The sequence below is a fragment of the Astatotilapia calliptera genome, chromosome 1 (genome assembly GCF_964374335.1).
Source record: "Astatotilapia calliptera chromosome 1, fAstCal68.1, whole genome shotgun sequence".
NCBI lineage: Eukaryota > Metazoa > Chordata > Actinopteri > Cichliformes > Cichlidae > Astatotilapia > Astatotilapia calliptera.
The window spans coordinates 2,450,108-2,465,818 of record NC_137422.1 but is presented as its reverse complement, the minus strand read 5'-3'; positions in this window follow the sequence as shown (position 1 = coordinate 2,465,818).

Below are 15,711 nucleotides of genomic sequence, written 5' to 3'. Positions count from 1 at the left end.
CTGTCAAACAACAAACAGAGAGAAATCTTTAAACGCTGCTGCATTTCTTTAAGACACCACATGAACATCTGAGTTTGATGAACAGTTTGATGTACTATATCTATGTTGGTGTTTACTAGTCTCCATGATTGTTCTGTGAAACTAGTGGAGGTAGAAAAGTAAGCCGGGGGCTGAGCAGATAGGTTGAAAGAATTTAAGGTCTTCAGCACACAAAGCAGATAATTAAATAAGCATGCTCTCATGGTTATGATATTCTGAAGCATATTATTATCTATAGACAATAATACCAAACAGAAATTGCTTCCTCTTCCCTCCATTTTGCATCACCCAATGTCAGTTTTGTGTACATATTTGATCTTCAAACACGTTTTACCCCAGTGACGTTGGTTTTTCTGCTTGTTTGTTAACAGGATTCCAGGTTTTTGTGCTTGTCCCAACTTTTTCTATTTATATAATTATTATTTGAGGAGGAGACAGCTTCATAGTACAGTTACATTTTGTTTGAATTTTGAAAACCTCTCAACCTTTAAGCACAAATGGGTGCAGTAGTAGGTTTGGAAACTAAAGGTGGTGCAGAAAAACGGCAAGTAGACTGGCACTTATACAGTGTTTTTGTGCTCTAATTGAGCACTCAAAATTCTTATTAGCCAGTCGCACAAACATTCATGTAAATGCTCTTTCTTATACTTAAGTACCAGACACACATTTGCACAAATTTATCAGTAGCGACTCAGAGTTCAGTATCTTGCTCAAGGTCATTTCAAAATACTTCTTGGTGTTGTCTCAGTCTGGAGTATCACTTCCTGTTCTATCTTACAGTGGTATTTTTGCATTGCTTATCTGTGTAGCCAATTTAATTAAAAACTTATAGATAACGTCTTATTTCATAGTGTAATCTTCCTGCGCTTTATCCAAAGCACACTCTGTTGAATCACCCACTAATTATATTTACAGTGTTCAGTCACTGTGTCTTTAGGGATTCGCTAGCTTAGCATTAGCTCTTCACCTGTCTCTCCTACTCTTTCCTGCTCAGATGTTTAGTTACCCCTTGGCCTACTTTACTAATAACTATACTTGTTATAAATGTAGCTTGTTTGTAGCTCCGGAGGCCCCGTCAGTTCTCTTCCATCGGATTTTCCCGAGCAGTTGGGAAAACATGATTGCTGAGTGATGGTGAGGAGGAAGCGTAGTCCTAAATAGAAGCCCCCGGTACACTACCAACCCAACCATGTGTTGAAGCATTTTTCCCCACATGGCGACACACCTGGAACATCTATACATCCATCCATTTTCTTCAGATTCTCTGGGGCCGGGTAGCAACCTAAGCAGAAAAGCCCAGACCTCCCTCTCCCTAGCTCAGGGGTGGGCAACTCCAGGCTTCGAGGGCCGGTGTCCCTGCAGGTTTTAGATGTGTCCTCGAACCAACACAGCTGATTTAAACGGCTAAATTAGCTCCTCAACCTGTCCTGAAGTTCTTCAGAGGCCTGGTAACGAACTAATCATGTGATTCAGGTGTGTTGACCCAAGGTGAGATCTAAAACCTGCAGGGACACCGGCCCTCGTGGACTGAGAATGCCCACCCCTGCCCTAGCTGCCTCCTCCAGCTTGTCCAGGGGAACACCAAGGAGTTCCCATACCACCCAAGAGATATTATCTAGAGTTGGATGTCTCGAGACTGGTCTTGGTCTCGAGACCACTTTTACGTGGTCTTGGTCTCGACTGACTTTGGTCTCGGTCTTGGTCTCGCTGTTTCGGTCTTGCATTCTCAAATCGACATAGTGTTCGGGAGATTTGGAGTCAACCATCAGCGGAGCGGGGGGGTGGCTTACTGGGCTTAAGCCCGGGTCATTTTTTCAGAAGCATGGGGTCTTTTGGAGTGTAATTTGTTAGTTAGATGCCTGACTGACAACTGTATAAAACAAAAACAACACACGAAGCTAGAGATGGACCGATCCGATATTACGTATCGGTATCGGTCCGATACTGACCTAAATTACTGGATCGGATATCGGAGAAAAATAAAAAATGTAATCCGATCCATTAAATATCACGAAAGCACCTCGCAAAACTTGCAACACGCCGTAACTCACCTCAGAACGTTAGCACTCGGAGCAGTATGCATCACGTGATAGAGCAGCTGTGGCATGCCGGACCTGTCGGTGGTCTGGATAGCATGTGGAGCTTCGCTAGCAACCTGGCATTTCATCTCCGACAAAGTTATCCCCGAGAGAAGTAAAGCAAGTGTGTAAGTCCATCTCTGAATGTTTGTAAAGCATTCCCACGTTAAGCTTAACAAGCGACTGCCTCTCGCTCTCCGGCTGCTACTTCAATCATGAAACTGCTTAATGATCAGCTGATCGGCTTTTCTGTCGCGAGTCCGTCTCTCTTGTTTGTTTTTGGCCCACTTTGCACCAGAAAGAGGAAACCAGCGGCTGAACAACAGCAGCACGTTTAAGCTTGATAAGCTGTTGTTAGAATTTATTTATTATTACTTTCTACTCGAGGATCTTTTTCTACGTAGCTGACGGCTGGTAACTGTGCAGGGGCGGATCTAGCAAAGTTTAGCCAGGGGGGCCGATAGGGCATGAACAGGGAAAAGGGGGCACAAAGACATACTTTTCTTTCTTATTCTCATTTAAAATGTCTAGCTTTTAATAAATAATTATCTGACACCCAAAGTTTTAATTTGATGTAAAATGAATAGAAGTCAATTACTGTATATAGTGACTATTAAGTCTAATATATACCCTAGTAAGCTATAGTACTTTTTCCTTTGGGAAGGTACCATCTGTGCAGTCTGCAATTTTGTTGAAGAAAGATGTTGAATCTATTTAATATTTCTTGAAAAATAATTGATTTCTGTGCATTTTTTTTCACACTGCATCAAATTAAGGTTGATTACGTCGATTAAGCATCATGAGGTGGAGCGTGAGGGGTGGTTCCCTATTTTTTATTTATTTATTTTTGTTGTTGCTGGGAGTTGGAACCCTATTAGTTAGGTTGCTTAATATTTACGCTAAGTACTCTTTAAAATACCAGAATAGGGAGGATGGTGTAGGTCTAAGTTTATTAGATTGATCAGTATTGCTGAACTATGAAATATTTTTTTTGTATACAGGTATAACAGAATAGCTTTAGTGTAGTTGTTGTTTTAAACTTGAGTATGAACTTGCAGACTTGCAAAATGCAGCAAGATATTTTAAAAAACAGTTTTGTTGATTAAAAAACACTATATCGGATTCATATCGGTATCGGCAGATATCCAAATTTATGATATCGGTATCGGTATCGGACATAAAAAAGTGGTATCGTGCCATCTCTACACGAAGCACAGAGCGCACCGTCGTAAATTCCCCCTAATTTTGATATGATCCGAGCTCAGGCACTAGGCGACTGAGCACAGCACACATGTGAGCGAGAAGCTGCTGCCTGCGAGTTTGCTGCAGACAGAGGAGAGCTTAAGTTTGACCAGGTACCAAAGCAAATCATTCATACTGAACTAATAATGTAAATATGACGGTGTATCACAAAAGATTGATATCAAACTGATCACTTGGTTGCGTTACTTGCTCTTCGAGTGAATCAACAAATAGACAAATAAAAAGCCGAACAGCAACGCTGATTTTTTAGAGTCTTAGCTTTCATTTCATATTTTCAGTTGTTTCCCTCCACGGCTAAACAAACCCTCTCAATCGGTTTCAGTTGTGTACTGATGAACACAACAATGGACATAAGGAGCTTCTTTCAAAGAAAAAACTCTGGTAGATGTTATTTTATATATTATGCTTTGTATGTTGTTCAGTATATCTATGCAAAACAAGAGGGATTTCAATACACAGCAGGATATTCACAGTTGAAACCAGATGTTTACACTTTATGGAAAAAACATAAAAACTTTTTTCTACTGTTAAACATCAGTTTAGAGTAAACTTCTGTTTTAGATAAATAAATATTGAAATATCTTTCGAATTAGTTAAATGTCAGAATAAAGAGAGACAGAGCTTCTATTTTTATCACTTTCATCAAATGTAGGAGTACATATACACTAAGTTTATTGTTAATTAATAAGAAAACTGCAGACGATTCCATTCTGAGCTGAAGAAGCTTCTGATTGGTTCGTAGAGTCCATGTGAGTAAACTGGTGGCACAGCTGTGGATGCATATAAGGCAAAACACAGAGCCTGTTTCTGTGACATGGGAACATCAGGAGATGTCAACCAAAACACCAGGAACAGAATTGTGGAGCTCCATAAGTGTGGCTCAGTTTGAATACAATTTGGTGCCATTTGCAATTAAGAAATACAGACAGTTTGATGCAGCCCCGACTTTGTTCTGCCTTGCTGCTTAATTAAAAAAATAGTTTAAGGTGTCCTGCATATGTGATTTTTTTTTCCTATATGAAGTCATTCTTTTTTGAACAAAACTCAAAATAGAGCCTGATAATCTTTCAGTCATTTCTACCCTCACCTAATTTCCTTAAATTCCTGTGTGAGAGCTGCTCGGCTCTCACACAGGGGCTCAGCTATGCTCCAATCCCTCCATACTGCGGCCAATCACATGCGAGGATATAGGATAATATCATTATGTGAAAAACAGAGAGGGTGAGAGACGCGACAGTCACGTGGAGCGTGCGTCTGTCCTCTCAGTGAGTAAGATAGTGGACAGCGGTGAGGAGGGCTGTGTGAAAGCAAAAACACATAAATATGCCTGACACCCGTAAACGAAACAGCATCTGGCTGCAGTTTAAAGACTTTTTTTGTCTCGGTCTTTGTCTCATCTTAACTTGGTTATTTCTTGGTCTCGGATTAGGCGGTCTTGACTACAAGTGTAATATTATCTCACCAGTGGGTCTACTCCAGGGCTTGTCCCAGTGGGACATGCCCAGAACACCTCACCCAGGAGGCATCCTTGTCAGATGCCCGAACAACCTCAACTGGCTTCGTCCGATGTGGAGGAGCAGCGGCTCTACTCTGAACCCCTCCCGGATGGCTGAAATCCTCACCCTATCTCTAGGGTAGAGGGCAGCCACCCTTTGGAGGAAGCTCATTTCTGACGCTTGTATCCACAATCTCATTCTTTCGGTCACTACCCAAAGCTCGTGACCATAGGTGAGAGCAGGGACATAAATCCACCAGTAAATCGAGAGCCTCAGACTTGGATGTTCTGACTTCCTGTCTGTTCACACTCTGGTGCTAACCACTCCAAACAAAATCAAACAAAATTGGTGTCAATCAATTGTGCTACATTTCTGCTGGTTTGTGCTACAAAAATGTTCGTTTGTGCCGCTATCATTTTAAAGATATTATCTAAAGTTTTTAGAGAACTCACACATGCACTGATAAACACAGTCCCACCCACATTCCAAGGATTCCCTCTATAAACCACCACTGTGCAATAACTATTTATATGTAAATACTGTCCAATACTGTCCAAGTGCTGCAGAAACTAAAACTCACTTCCTGCAACCTCCATCCGGTCGAAGCAGATGGCTGCCATGACCTCTGTTTACTTGTTTATAAGACAGGAGGGAGGTCTTTACCTTACAATATAAAGTGCTTTGAGGCAACTGTTGTTGTGATTTGAAGCTATAAAAATAAAATTGAATTAAACTAATTGAATTTAGAGTGGAGTAGCCAAGAACTGAACCACTGACCTTCCAACTGTTAATCCAGCTTCCTTTTTTCTTTATAAAAAAGGAAAGAAAAAGAAACGAAAAGAAACGAGGTACATACTGCAGGTATAAAGGCGATTCACTCGAAGGATGTCATTGGCACTCATCTCTGTAGCTCTGCCAATGGCTACATTCTCATCGGGTATGGGAACGATGGTTGGCTCCCTGTCTCTTGAGAAGGCAAACCTGGGGTGCAAACACACAGTAGTAAGGCAAATTGTGATTGTAGTCTCAAACAAGTGTCATTATAACAACTACAAAGAGAAGGCTAAAAACATGAAATTATAATATGGGCTTCAGCTTGAGCAATGCAGCAGGGAAAGGTCAGTCAAGAGGATTATCTACCTAATTATTACCTAATTGACTCTGCCAAACAGAGTCCTTATTGCCATTTCAGACATTTAACAGAATGGGATATAAATGTTTCAAGGTTTATCATCTGCCCAAAAAGAGCCCAAAGGCAAAGTCCTGCACGCCATTATTGTCCATCATGTAGCATTTGCTCGTTAGGCAGCAAGCTAGCACTCTGTGACGAGCTAATGTGGCTTTTGTCTATAAATGTGTGCGTTGTAGGCAGCTGCAATATTATTACTGATAATAAAATTATCATCATTATTATTGTTATTATTATTATTGTTATAGCACTCAATGTGTAAACTGTTTCATTGGTTACCACAGCTTTATACTGGTTTGAATTACTGGTTTTCTCAATGGCCAGTGTGGTAAGAGAAGTTGATTACAACACACATGTACACAGGATGTAGAAAATTAAAATCTTGAAAATGAAAGGACTGAAAACAGATAAAACTGTGTCAAATAAAACTGTGTTATTATGACATAATTTTTAAATAAATATACATTTGAAGCATGTTCAGGGAGTGAACTGATATCTTACCTTCCATAGTGCATAACAGAGTTGTAGTCATAGGGAGTATCAAGGTTCCTTGTGTTGATTTTCCTAAAGTTATGCTCCATCCCTGTGGGGGTTCAAACAACTCAGTCAATGTTTGTCTCTTACTCCAGGCTGAGCATTAAAATGTCACAAAAGTTCAGTTCACCCTACAGCTGTGTGAGAGCACCTGGGTAACTTTTTTCCTTTGCACAAAAACAAAGAAATCTATTGATTTGTGTCCATGGACACAAGAGCTTTCCAGCTTTAAAGAGAGAGCTCTCCATATGGACATGGGAGGGCTGGGACAGTTGTAAGTCATTTCACCTTGCGCTTCCACATAGTGACTTGTGCATTTATTTTGATGCTACTTTTACACTTAAGAGGTGTGACTTCTTTTGCTGCTGACTTCCATTTTGAATAATGTTTGCCTATGTTAACCCTTTCACGCATGGTGGTTGCTACAGTTTACAGCTATTTAAAGGCTGTGTTCTTGTATTTGTGTCACTGCTGATGGTATACTTGCAAAATAAACCATTACACACTGATGTGTCACACCCACTGGTCGTTTAATGTTACAATAGATGTATGAAATGTTTCATTGTAATTTTATTATTTAACCCTGTCATGCATGAATTATGACAAACTCAATCAGGATTTATTTGTATTCATCTTTTCATGCCTAAAGATGAATACAAATAAATCCTGATTGAGTTTGTCATAATTCATGCATGACAGGGTTAATATACAAAAACTACTCAGGTTTGGACAATAAAATTACTTGGTTAACTTTAATACTTTTTGTTAATATTCAATTCAATTTTATTTATACAGCACCAAAGCATAACAAGGCACTTTATATTGAAAGGTAGACCCTCCAATAATACATACAGAGAAAAACCCAACAATCATATGACCCCCTTTGAGCAAGCACTCTGGCGACAGTGGCTCAGGGAGGGGCGCCATCCGCCGTGACAGGTTGGGGTGAGTGAAGGAATGCAGGTCAAAAGACTAATATACAACACATATCCATCCATCCATTCGCATCCACTTATCCTTTTCAGGGTCGCGGGGGGCGCTGGAGCCTATCCCAGCTGTCATAGGGCGAGAGGCGGGGTACACCCTGGACAGGTCGCCAGTCTGTCCCATTTTATCTACATATCTTAACTATAACTAACTTTGAGTGTTATTATATTGGGATATATCATAGGTTCAATAACAAGACACCCCCAGTGTAATGTCTGTGGCACTCTGGATGCTTTGTCAGGTAATTCCCTGGAGAAAACTTGTCAAACTTGCCAAAATAAATAAATAAATTTTTTTTGATTGTGACACTGGAAAAAGGTGTAAATTTTATTTGTAGTTTCCTCTAACTAGTTCCTGCACTTTTGAATTAAAGAGCGCCTCTTGGGTTGGATTGAGCCAAAAGCACAATGGAAGGAAAAAGGCATTAGAACCGAGAAAACAGCAATTTTATCTGCAACATTAAGGTCTTCAAAATTGCGACTGAATATCTTGTATCAGTCTCCATGCTAAGCTTTGGCAAAGCTTTATATATAATTTTATATTACATCTATCTGATACAGATTGATGTATATTTAGGTTGTTTTTTTTTATATATCGGAGGAAATTTATGTGTAACTTGTCACGGCGACGGATGGCCGGTACTGAATAGGACTCAGGTGCAGAAACCCAGAGCGGAGACAGTAGATGATTCAACAGTTTATTACGGTTAAGTGCAAGGGGGGAAAAAAAAGGAAACGTGGCAAAGACAGAAAATGACGAGACGTGGAGCCTTGGTGTGGCGTGCCCAGGGGAACGTGGCTAGGGCGAGGGAACGAGGCCTGAGAAGTGGAACGGAGCTGAGTGGGGAACAGTCACACTGAGGGGAGAGGATATAGGAGTTAGGCAGGTAGTGAAGGCAGCTCAGAAGTGGCCAGTATAAGTGCAGCAATTCTTACTTGCAGTTAGGGACCTGGAGTGTTTGAGAGGGGGATGATGAAGCCGACAGCCACACCTTCTGCCCTGGAGCGTACCGAGGAGCTGGCGACCGTAGACGATCTGCATAGCGGCAGTGGCGGGCAGCAGCTTTCTTCAGTGCCTCCTGGGTCCGAGTCCAGACGCGGCGGCAGCGCTGGAGATGGTGCTGGACGGAAGGCACAGCCAAATCAGCCTCTTCCTCAGGGAAGAGGGGAGGCTGATAGCCCAGGGACGCTTCAAATGGAGAGAGACCAGTGGATGCGGAAACATGAGAATTGTGCGCATACTCCGCCCATGGGAGATGTGCTGACCAGGTAGCCGGGTTATGGGAAACCATGCAGCGGAGCATGGACTCCAGCTCTTGGTTGAGCCTCTCAGTCTGCCCGTTGGTTTGAGGGTGGTAACCAGAACTGAGGTTGGCTCGAGCACCCAGGGCAGAGCAGAAAGATTTCCAAACCTGGGATGTAAACTGAGGTCCCCTGTCAGAAGTGACCTCGGCAGGAATCCCGTGGAGTTTGAAGACGTGGTCAACCATCAGTCTTGCAGTTTCCGTGGCAGTGGGTAGTTTCTCCAGGGCAACGAAGTGAGCTGCTTTTGAAAACCTGTCGATTACAGAGAGTATCACTGTTTTACCTGCTGACCTAGGCAGTCCAGTGACAAAGTCCAGGGAAATGTGGGACCAAGGACGAGAAGGTACGGCTAGAGGTTGTAGAAGACCGGATGGTCGCTGATTTCGGGTCTTGTTCCTGGCGCACACGTCACAGGCAGAGACGTAGTCCCGCACATCATGTTCCAGAGTTGCCCACCAGAAGTGACGACGTAGTAGTGCGATGGTGCGGCCGATTCCAGGATGGCAGGAAAACCGGGAGGTATGAGCCCACTTAATTACAGCCGAACGGGTTGCTGTGGGAATGAAGCGGCGGCCCGGAGGACCTGTGCCAGGGTCTGGTTCATCCAGTAAAGCACGCTGGATGGATTCCTCTATGTCCCAGGATAAAAACGCTACGCGGCAGGAGGCAGGAAGCACAGGAGCTGGTTCGGTGGGTTCAGCGTCTGGGTCGTAAAGACGAGACAGGGCATCAGCCTTGGCGTTCTTGGAACCTGGACGGAAAGAGATGGCAAACTTGAAGCGATCAAAGAACAGAGACCAACGGGCCTGGCGGGCGTTTAGACGCTTAGCTGTTTTGAGGTAAGTAAGGTTTTTATGATCTGTGAAGATGGTGAATGGGTGTTCAGCTCCTTCCAATAGGTGACGCCACTCTTCCAGGGCTAACTTAATAGCCAGCAACTCTCTGTCTCCTACATCATAGTTGCGTTCAGCTGACGAGAGTCGACGTGAAAAAAAGGCACATGGGTGTAACTTGGCCTTGGAACCTGAATGCTGTGAAAGGACCGTTCCGACGTCGGACGCGTCTACCTCTAGAACAAATGGCTTGGAGTGATCTGGGTGACACAATACTGGAGCTGAAGTAAATAGGCGCTTGAGCCTACTGAATGCTACCTCAGCTTCAGGTGTCCAGATGAACTGTCTTTTGGTGGATGTGAGTGTAGTGAGAGGAGTGGCTACCTGGCTGTAGTTGCGAATAAACCTCCGGTAGAAATTGGCAAAGCCGAGGAAACGCTGTAGGTGCTTGCGTGACGTGGGCGTGGGCCACTCCAGGATCGTGCGGATCTTGGCTGGATCAGTCTTCACCTGCCCTCCTGCGAGTATATAGCCAAGAAAAGTGACAGATTGTGCATGAAACTCACATTTCTCGGCTTTGACGTAAAGTCGGTTTTCCAGGAGGCGTTGGAGGACTGCTCGGACGTGGACATGGTGTTCCTGGGGGGTCTTGGAGAAAATGAGTATGTCATCAAGATAAACAAAGACAAACTGGTTCAGGAAATCACGGAGCACATCGTTGACCAGGTTCTGAAAGACAGCGGGGGCATTGGTTAACCCAAACGGCATGACCAAATACTCAAAATGACCTAGGGGCGTATTAAAAGCCGTTTTCCATTCGTCCCCCTCCCTGATGCGGACAAGGTGGTAGGCATTGCGGAGATCCAGTTTGGTGAATACGGTGACTTCATGGAGGGGTTCGAAGGCTGAGCTGATAAGGGGTAAAGGATATTTGTTTTTAATGGTGATGTCGTTTAACCCTCTGTAGTCTATGCATGGACGGAGTGATTTATCCTTCTTTTCCACAAAAAAGAAGCCGGCGGCCACTGGAGAGGAGGATGGGCGGATGATACCTGCAGCTAATGACTCGTGGATGTACTTTTCCATGGACTCTCTTTCTGGTCTGGAGATGTTGAATAGCCGGCTAGAGGGAAGCGGAGCACCAGGTAGAAGGTCGATAGCGCAGTCATAAGGCCTGTGGGGTGGTAAGGACGACGCTTTGTCTTTACTGAAAACTTCCTGGAGGTCATGGTACTCAGGTGGGACGAGTGTGAAGTCAACCGGATCAACGCCCGAGGTGTTAGTGTCAGGGGCACCCGGCGGTAGGGCAGACTTGAGGCAGTGGGCTAGACAAAAAGGGCTCCAACTAGCGATTTTACTTCCAGACCAGTCTATATGAGGGTTGTGTTTCTGTAGCCAGGGGTAGCCTAGGATGAGTGGTGAATCAGGAGAAGAGAAGGTGAATAAGGTAATGGCTTCATGGTGGTTCCCAGAGGTGACAAGGGTTACGGGGCCAGCCTGATGGGTTATCTGAGAGAATATTTGATCGTTTAATGCGGTAACAGGGATGGGAGGATCGAGAGTCTTGAGTGGCAAATGAAGGCGTCTACCGAGAGCTAAATCTATTAAATTTTGCTCTGCTCCGGAATCAACGAGAGCATGGAGGGGGTGAGAAACCTTATTTAGACACAGGGTGACTGGTAGAATTAACCGGGGTTTGGAACTGAAAGAGGATCCGCCCACCTGTATCCCCGAAATTACCGGCGGGCGGAGCCTTTTGGCCGAACCGAACACTGCGCTAACCTATGCTCCACTGAGCCACAGTAAAAACACGCGCCCGACCGAAGCCGTCGTTCTCGCTCCTCTGGTGTGAGACGAGAGCGGCCGATTAGCATAGGCTCCGGAGCGGCGTCCGTTTCCACGGAAACGGGAGCGGATGTTGACACCGGACGTGACGGTGGAGGAAGTGAAAACGTACGAGGCGCAGGTTTACGATGTTTCTGGTTCTTTTCTGCCTCCCTTTCCCTCAGGCGATTATCTATCCGAAGGGAAAGGGAGACCAAGTCTTCAAAGGATTCGGGCTCATCGCGGGAAGCGAGCTGGTCTTTGAGCTCGTCGTTTAAGGCGCGACGGAACACTCCCCGAAGGGCATGATCGGGCCAATTGGCCTCGGCGGCTGCGGTACGGAAGTCGATAATGAACTCAGCGACACTCCGGCTCCCCTGTTGCAACCCGAGCAACCTTTCATCAGAACTACCCTCCGATACTGGGTGAGTAAAGGTCTTTTTAAACTCGCACAGAAAATCATCAAACGAGCAGGTTGGGAGCGGGTGAGCTGACAGGTACGCCTCGGCCCATAACAGCGCCTTGCCCTGTAGCTTAGCCACCAGATATGCTACCCGAGCTGATTCGCTAGTAAATGAACGGGGTGAATGCGTGAACGCGAGAGAACATTTCAGTAGAAAGGCCGTACAGCGGCCCCGCTCCCCAGAGTACGGCTCGGGTTCTGGGAATGCAGCATCGCGAAACACGGAGCCCGAAGGGGTCGGAGCTGGGGAAGACTGGGGAGGTTCTGCCACGGGCGCAGGGGACGCGGAGGATGGGCCTGGAGGAGGGGAAAGAGCCGACTGAATCTCCTGCAGGGAAGCTAAGATCCTAGCCTGGGTCTCGCCTATGGCTTGACACCGGGTGTCGAGAACCTGCAACGCTTGCTCATGAGCCCCTAAAATGGCTCCCTGCTTGGAGACTGCTGCACGTACTGGGTCTGCTGAGTCCATTTGTTGGCCAGTTCGTACTGTCACGGCGACGGATGGCCGGTACTGAATAGGACTCAGGTGCAGAAACCCAGAGCGGAGACAGTAGATGATTTAACAGTTTATTACGGTTAAGTGCAAGGGGGGGAAAAAAAGGAAACGTGGCAAAGACAGAAAATGACGAGACGTGGAGCCTTGGTGTGGCGTGCCCAGGGGAACGTGGCTAGGGCGAGGGAACGAGGCCTGAGAAGTGGAACGGAGCTGAGTGGGGAACAGTCACACTGAGGGGAGAGGATATAGGAGTTAGGCAGGTAGTGAAGGCAGCTCAGAAGTGGCCAGTATAAGAGCAGCAATTCTTACTTGCAGTTAGGGACCTGGAGTGTTTGAGAGGGGGATGATGAAGATCCAGGGGAGGCTGAGTGGCGTGGAAAGGCTGACCTGAGATCCGGGGCTCCAGATGGAGTGTGATGGCAGGAGGGCAGGCAGGTGAGGCACAGAGGGATTTCCAAAATGATCACTAGGTATCCCGAGTCCGGAGGTGGAGTGAGTCAGGGTGGGTACAGCAACTGTAGTACAAAAGAGTCTTTGTTAGTAAGATAAATCACAGCGAGAATTTGAAACACAAGACCTGTTACCAACATGGGTTGATGACGAACTGGCAGTGAGTGAACATTGATGTGTGGTTTAAATCCCTCTGGCTTGATAGCCTGCAATAGGCTCCAGGTGTGCAGGAGCTGGAGTTGGCCCTGCCCAGGGGCAGATCCCAGGTCAGTTCAGGAGCCTAATGGAAACTCCAGCCACCCACCGTAGACCATGACATAACTGACTAATTCCTTTTTTAATAAACTGTCCTTTTCAGTTTCCTTGGTAGTATTTTTAAACTCTTTGTATTCTCTGTACACAAAAACCTTTCTGTATGTCATTAAAATACTTGTTTAGTGTTTAGTCTTTTGACCAAACAGCTGTATTTGAAGCCCTGAGATGAGAACCCGTTGATTTCTCTTTGTATTTAGAGGACACTAAAATGTGGAATCTCAGAGGGAAAAGGTTTGGGAAGCAGCTTTGCCCACTAATGGAAAAACAAACAAACCCCAAAACAAACCCTACAGACGGAGAAAATCATTCTAATAGTTTTCAGTTAAACCTGAAAAATTAGCAGAAAGCTCAATAAAAAGGAATGTTTCCATGTATCTAGACTTACAGTACTGGTCGGAGATTCGATAAGGTACAACAACTCTGCCATTGTTTTTAGGCCACAAACAGCCTCGAGCCGTACACGAATCAGCGTTCTGTAGACCTGTTGGCACTGCTATGTCTCCAAATATGACCAGAGGTTCATCCAAGTTCTTTCCTGTAAAGTATGGAAAGAAAAACATATTTTCCGTGTACTTTCGATGGTTTCATTAACACATCAACTCAGTTTTTAAGGTTAGCCCCTGGATGTTGTTACTAAAGCTGTATATTTACTACTGATGAATAGGAACTGAAGTGAAGTTGAACATACCAAGATTAGCATTAGCCTTCTCCAGCAGTGTCGAGATACTGAAATCATCACCCTCAGTGTTGTTTCCTGTTCAATATGAAGCACATATGTTTGACTGTTCTATAAGGACAAGGTCACATGTTACAACATCACAAAGACATGTCAAGGAGTCAGGCAAATCCAATATGGACCAATTATAATAAATAAATAAATGAATACAAATCAACATGAATAAGAGCATATCTCATAGTGTGATGACATACAAGTGCTAAATGTAAAAAATAGCAAAGTCTTACCGGAGTTTTCAACACTTTTTTAAAAAGGTGCCTGTAATAAGATAAAAGGGTTTATAAGGACTAGTATTTGATTTGTTTGCAAGTTCAAAAATGCTTGAAGATTAAAATTGCAAATTCCAATTTATACAATAAATTAATAAAATGAAAAACAGAAGTATTCTCTTTGTGTTCTTATGTTTTGTTTTGAAGAAAGCTTGTATTCCATTTTAACAAAATAAAACATCTTGGTCAAATCAGAGAGGAAATCTACGTCTGCATACTTAACTACAACGCTTACCTCTATAACAAAAGTGTGGGCGAAGCACAAGAACACGCTGAGCACAGCCGCCTGGAGGATCATGGCTGGTTACTGAAGAAGAGCAGCCGACTGAGAAAATACCTGCTGAAAACACAAGTGTTCGGCTTATATAGTTAGAAAGGCCAGCTGAATTCTGTCCTAATATGGCATGCTGTTCAACCAGTACTCATTACTCAACTGAAAATGACAGTTGTTACTTAAACACGTCTGTTTCAACATATTATGAAATTAGACAAAAAGGCTGTTGCTGTCTTTATATTATGTCACAGTCCAAATATTATAGTTACCATCAATGTATTTAAATCTGTCAAACATGGTGGAGGAGTGTTATGGCACAGGCATGTATGTGCGGCTGTTAGTGGCACGGGGTCAGTGTTCACTGAAGATGTGGTTGCTGATAGAAGTTATAGGGTGAATTCTTAAGTTTACAGCCTTATACTCTGCTAACATTTAGCCAACTGCTTCAAAACTCTCCTAGTGACTAACCAGAGCATGCTGTTCATTTTCTGAAGATGAAATTGGAACAGCCTGAAGACAATCTCAGGACAAAAACCAACCTCCCAGGCTGCAGGAGACTTGGGGTGGGTGAATGACCTAAATAAATATTTTAATAGGTTTGATCAAACGCCCACCACAGCATCGTCCCCCCTGCTGCAATCTCCTTCATCTTCAGGGACCGCCTGTCCTTCATCTCAGGACTTCACACCTCTCAGCTCCCAGCCATCACACCCACCCCAGGCTTCTGTGGACTCCAACATACACACCCCTCCCCCAAAATCCACTCTTTCTATCTCAGCACTTCAAGTGAGGAATGAGCTTCGCAAGATCAAGGTGCAGAAGGCTGCAGGTCCAGATGGCGTCAGCTCCAGGCTCCTGAGATGCTGTGCAGATGAACTGTGTGGCATCCTAGGATATCTGTTCAACCTGAGCCTGTCACTGGGGAAAGTACCACAGCTGTGGAAGACCTCCTGTGGTACCGCTACCAAAGACCTCCCGTCCCAAGGACCTCAGCAGCTACAGGCCGGTAGCCCTGACATCGCATCTGATGAAGACCCTCGAGAGGTTGGTTCTAAACCATCTGCGCTCCCTGGTGAGGTCTTCATTGGATCCGCTGCAGTTTGCTTACCAGCCTGGCATCGGGGTGGAGGACGCCATCATCTACCTCCTGCACCGAGCTCT